The following is a 6,000-nucleotide window of genomic DNA, read 5'->3' on the forward strand; positions in this document are numbered from 1 at the left end:
AGTATATAATGACTACAGGACAGCAGCAGTAGTATATAATGACTACAGGACAGCAGCAGTAGTATATATGACTACAGGACAGCAGCAGTAGTATATAATGACTACAGGACAGCAGCAGTAGATATAATGACTACAGGACAGCAGCAGTAGTATATAATGACTACAGGACAGCAGCAGTAGTATATAATGACTACAGGACAGCAGCAGTAGTATATAATGACTACAGGACAGCAGCAGTAGTATATAATGACTACAGGACAGCAGCAGTAGTATATAATGACTACAGGACAGCAGCAGTAGTATATAATGACTACAGGACAGCAGCAGTAGTATATAATGACTACAGGACAGCAGCAGTAGTATATAATGACTACAGGACAGCAGCAGTAGTATATAATGACTACAGGACAGCAGCAGTAGTATATAATGACTACAGGACAGCAGCAGTAGTATATAATGACTACAGGACAGCAGCAGTAGTATATAATGACTACAGGACAGCAGCAGTAGTATATAATGACTACAGGACAGCAGCAGTAGTATATAATGACTACAGGACAGCAGCAGTAGTATATAATGACTACAGGACAGCAGCAGTAGTATATAATGACTACAGGACAGCAGCAGTAGTATATAATGACTACAGGACAGCAGCAGTAGTATATAATGACTACAGGACAGCAGCAGTAGTATACAGGACATCAGCAGTAGTATATAATGACTACAGGACAGCAGCAGTAGTATATAATGACTACAGGACAGCAGCAGTAGTATATAATGACTACAGGACAGCAGCAGTAGTATATAATGACTACAGGACAGCAGCAGTAGTATATAATGGACTACAGGACAGCAGCAGTAGTATATAATGACTACAGGACAGCAGCAGTAGTATATAATGACTAAAGGACAGCAGCAGTAGTATATAATGACTACAGGACAGCAGCAGTAGTATATAATGACTACAGGACAGCAGCAGTAGTATATAATGACTACAGGACAGCAGCAGTAGTATATAATGACTACAGGACAGCAGTGTTAGTATATTGTTTATATCTAATGGAATATTATGTATATTAGGTTGTCCAGCATATGTATACATGTAAACTAGTATAGAATGTATTTTACATTCTTTAGGAGTTTCCTCAGTTGAATGAAATCAGCCGTAGTGAATGAATCAACCGTAGTGAATGAATCAAACCGTAGTGAATGAATCAACCGTAGTGAATGAATCAACCGTAGTGAATGAATCAACCGTAGTGAATGAATCAACCGTAGTGAATGAATCAGCCGTAGTGAATGACTCAACCGTAGTGAATGACTCAACCGTAGTGAATGACTGAACAGTAGTGAATGAATCAACTGTAGTGAATGAATCAGCCGTAGTGAATGAATCAGCCGTAGTGAATGAATCAGCCGTAGTGAATGAATCAGCCGTAGTGAATGACTCAACCGTAGTGAATGAATCAAATGTAGTGAATGAATCAACTGTAGTGAATGAATCAAACGTAGTGAATGAATCAGCCGTAGTGAATGAATCAGCCGTAGTGAATGAATCAGCCATAGTGAATGACTCAACCGTAGTGAATGAATCAAATGTAGTGAATGAATCAACTGTAGTGAATGAATCAAACGTAGTGAATGAATCAGCCGTAGTGAATGAATCAAACGTAGTGAATGAATCAAACGTAGTGAATGAATCAAACGTAGTGAATGAATCAACCGTAGTGAATGAATCAACCGTAGTGAATGAATCAACCGTAGTGAATGAATCAACTGTAGTGAATGAATCAACTGTAGTGAATGAATCAACTGTAGTGAATGAATCAACTGTAGTGAATGAATCAACTGTTGTAAATGAATCAACCGTAGTAAATGAATCCTTTGTGTTGCAGAGAATAACCAACAGAGTCCTGGGCAGACAAACACCATGGCAGTGAGCGCCTAGGAGGACTTTTACACTTGATTCCGTGTACGTGTGCTGTGGAATAAAATACAATGATGTTCAATTGTTTACATTTTCTAACGTTTTATTCCGATCTGCTTCCATTTTGTTCACCTTTTTTAACAAATTATGAAGTGAAAAGTAAATCATTTGTCTGTTTCTAAAGAGACAGGGTCATAATTGGTGTGTATTTAAATACTTATTATTATCGTTTTTTCTATGACCAAAATAAAAATAAACATGCTTTCTAAACTCTAGCTGCTGTCTGTTTGTCCCAACCTTGTGTTAGGCAGAAAGCAGAATACAAAACAGTGTAGTCATTCCCTCAAGTTCTCCCGCAAAGAAATCAATCAGGCAAAATGTCAGTATAGAGACAAAGTGGAGTCTCAATTCAACGGCTCAGACACGAGACGTATGTTGGCAGGTGTCATGACTGGCCTGTTCGGGTCAGGTTACCGCGGACCACAGTCCTACAGAGATATTTGTTTGTGACACCTCGCGTGTGTAAATCTTAAGGCAGCAGACAGAATCCAGGGTCTAAAGACATTACAAAATGAAAACCAGCCCTGTTGCGGACACCGTCTCGCTTCCGGATAAGTTAAACACCTTCTTCACCCGCTTTGAGGATAACTCGGTGCCAATGACGCAGCCCGCTACCAAGGACTGTGGTCTTTCCTTCTCCGTGGACGACGTGAGTAAGACATTTAAGCGTGTTAACCCTCGCAAGGCTGCCGGTCCAGACAGCATCCCTAGCGCGTCCTCAGATCATGTGGAGACCGGCTGGATGGTGTGTTTCCAGACATATTCAATCTCCCTATCTCAGTCTGCTGTCCACACATGCTTCAAGATGGCCACCATTGTTTCTGTACCCAAGAACGCAAAGGAACTGAACTAAATGACTATCACTCACTTCTGTCATCATGAAATGCTTTGAAAGACTAGTCAAGGATCATATCACCTCCACCCTACCTGATACCATAGACCCACTTCAATTTGCTTACTGCCCCAATAGATACACAGAGGATGCAATCTCAACCACACTCCACACTGCCCTATCCTATCTGGACAAGGGGAATTTTTGATTACCAACAATGACGAGACAGCCTACAGGGAGGAGGTGAGGGCTCTGGGAGTGTGGTGTCAGGAAAATAACCTCACACTCAACGTCAACAAAACAAAGGAGATGATCGTTGACTTCAGGAAACAGCAGAGCACCACCTTATCCACATCAACATGAGGATCAGTGGAGAAAGTGGAAAGCTTCGAGTTCCTCTCTCCACATCACGGATAAACTGAAATGGTCCACCCACACAGACAGTGTGGTGAAGAAGGTGCAACAGTGCCTCTTCAACCTCAGGAGGCTGAGAAATTTGGTTTGGCACCTTAAAACCCTCACAAACTTTTACAGATGTGCAATTGAAAGCATCCTGTCTGGCTGTATCACCACCTGGTACGGCAACTGCTCCACCCACAACCGTAAGGCTCTCCAGAGGGTATTGAGGTCTGCACAACGCATCACCGGGGGCAAACTACCTGCCCTCCAGGACACCTACACCACCCGATGTTACAGGAAGGCCATAAAGATCATCAAGGACAACAACCACCAGAGCCACTGCCTGTTCACCCCGCTATCATCCAGAAGGCGAGGTCAGTACAGGTGCATCAAAGCTGGGACCGAGAGACTGAAAAACAGCTTCTATCTCAAGGCCCTCAGACTGTTAAACAGCCATCACTAGCACATTAGAGGCCGCTGCCTATATACATAGACTTGAAATCACTGTCCACTTTAATAATGGAACACTGGTCTCTTTAATAATGTTTACACATCTGGCATTACTCATCTCATATGTATATACTGTATTCTATACTATTCTACTGTATCTTAGTCTATGCATTACTCATCTCATATGTATATACTGTATTCTATACTACTGTATCTTAGTCTATGCATTACTCATCTCATATGTATATACTGTATTCTATTCTACTGTATCTTAGTCTATGCATTACTCATCTCATATGTATATACTGTATTCTATTCTACTGTATCTTAGTCTATGCATTACTCATCTCATATGTATATACTGTATTCTATACTATTCTACTGTATCTTAGTCTATGCATTACTCATCTCATATGTATATACTGTATTCTATACTATTCTACTGTATCTTAGTCTATGCATTACTCATCTCATATGTATATACTGTATTCTATACTACTGTATCTTAGTCTATGTATTACTCATCTCATATGTATATACTGTATTCTATACTATTCTACTGTATCTTAGTCTATGCATTACTCATCTCATATGTATATACTGTATTCTATACTATTGCATCTTAGTCTATGTATTACTCATCTCATATGTATATACTGTATTCTATTCTACTGTATCTTAGTCTATGTATTACTCATCTCATATGTATATACTGTATTCTATTCTACTGTATCTTAGTCTATGCATTACTCATCTCATATGTATATACTGTATTCTATTCTACTGTATCTTAGTCTATGCATTACTCATCTCATATGTATATACTGTATTCTATTCTACTGTATCTTAGTCTATGCATTACTCATCTCATATGTATATACTGTATTCTATTCTACTGTATCTTAGTCTATGTATTACTCATCTCATATGTATATACTGTATTCTATTCTACTGTATCTTAGTCTATGCATTACTCATCTCATATGTATATACTGTATTCTATTCTACTGTATCTTAGTCTATGCATTACTCATCTCATATGTATATACTGTATTCTATTCTACTGTATCTTAGTCTATGCATTACTCATCTCATATGTATATACTGTATTCTATTCTACTGTATCTTAGTCTATGCATTACTCATCTCATATGTATATACTGTATTCTATTCTACTGTATCTTAGTCTATGCATTACTCATCTCATATGTATATACTGTATTCTATACTACTGTATCTTAGTCTGTGGTGACATTGCTCATCCATATAGTCTTAATTCCATTCCTTTACTTAGATTTGAATATGTGTGTATTGGGTTTATGTCGTGAAATGGTTAGATATTACTGCACTGTCGGAGCTAGAAACACAAGCATTTCGCTACACCCGCAAATAACATCTGCTAAACACGCGTATGTGACCAATAAAATTCGATTTGAATTTGAAAGAGCGGGTGTTCTTAAAGTTTTGTGTAGTCAGTGTAGCTCAAAAAACATTTGGGTGAACTGTTGGAATCACATAAACAGGGACGACTATTCTAATTCTATGGTTGGTGTTGGCATGATAGGGTAGCCTAGTGGTTAGAGCATTAGACTAGTAACCGAAAGGTTGCAAGTTCAAATCCCCGAGCTGACAAGGTACAAAATCTAAAACCTCCATGTGTCTGTGACAGTCTCTGCACGCTCAACCCACTGGTTTACCACAATGTGTACATCGCAATTTCTTCCAGAATGAGTCCGTTCATGTACAAAGTATTAGCATGTCCATGAGTACCATTATCCACTGTGTGTAGTGAATCCATGTTGTCTTTCCCGCTCTTTCTCAGTCCCCACCCCTTTCCTTTGTCTACCAAGCCATCATATCGGTTTCGTCCGCTAGGGACTTTTTCTTTCTATCATGTTAGTAAGTAAATATCTACTGTTTGTTATGTAATTCTTTGTTATTATTTAGTTAGTTAGTAAATACATAATTAAGCCAATTTGTATATTGCTGATTCATTATGGAAACTAGGGTTCGTGCAGATTTCCAAGGTTTGCCAAGTTCAGTAATGAGATCTGATACGGTAACAATTAATAATCATTAATGGAAGACCTAATTGAGTTCTGTTCTGGAAATTTTCATTCTAAACATTTTCCCGTGGTGCCCCGATTTCCTAGTTAATGAATGTTTACATGATTCGTTTAATCACGTGCCAATTAAAGCTAGAGAATTGATTTGATAGTATACAGTCTTCACGTTTAATGATAGTCCAGATACGACCGTGGACTACAGACGCTGACGAACATCTACAGACAGACAGACAGACAGACAGACAGACAGACAAGACAGCAGGACA

The 6,000-nt window shown here is 38.9% G+C and overlaps 1 protein-coding gene across 2 annotated transcripts in view; it reads left to right on the forward strand.

Annotated features, from left to right (window-relative positions):
* The window catches only part of LOC109880870 (Alstrom syndrome protein 1 homolog), a 28,145-nt gene extending 25,943 nt beyond the window's left edge, over positions 1 to 2,202 (forward strand). For both annotated transcript variants that reach the window (XM_031787631.1, XM_031787632.1), the window contains one exon: positions 1,896 to 2,202. The gene's annotated coding sequence lies outside the window, so the exon portion shown is untranslated. The remainder of the gene's footprint in view (positions 1 to 1,895) is intronic.
* Positions 2,203 to 6,000: the final 3,798 nt, after the last annotated feature.

The sequence above is a fragment of the Oncorhynchus kisutch genome, linkage group LG14, assembly GCF_002021735.2.
Source record: "Oncorhynchus kisutch isolate 150728-3 linkage group LG14, Okis_V2, whole genome shotgun sequence".
Taxonomy (NCBI): domain Eukaryota; kingdom Metazoa; phylum Chordata; class Actinopteri; order Salmoniformes; family Salmonidae; genus Oncorhynchus; species Oncorhynchus kisutch.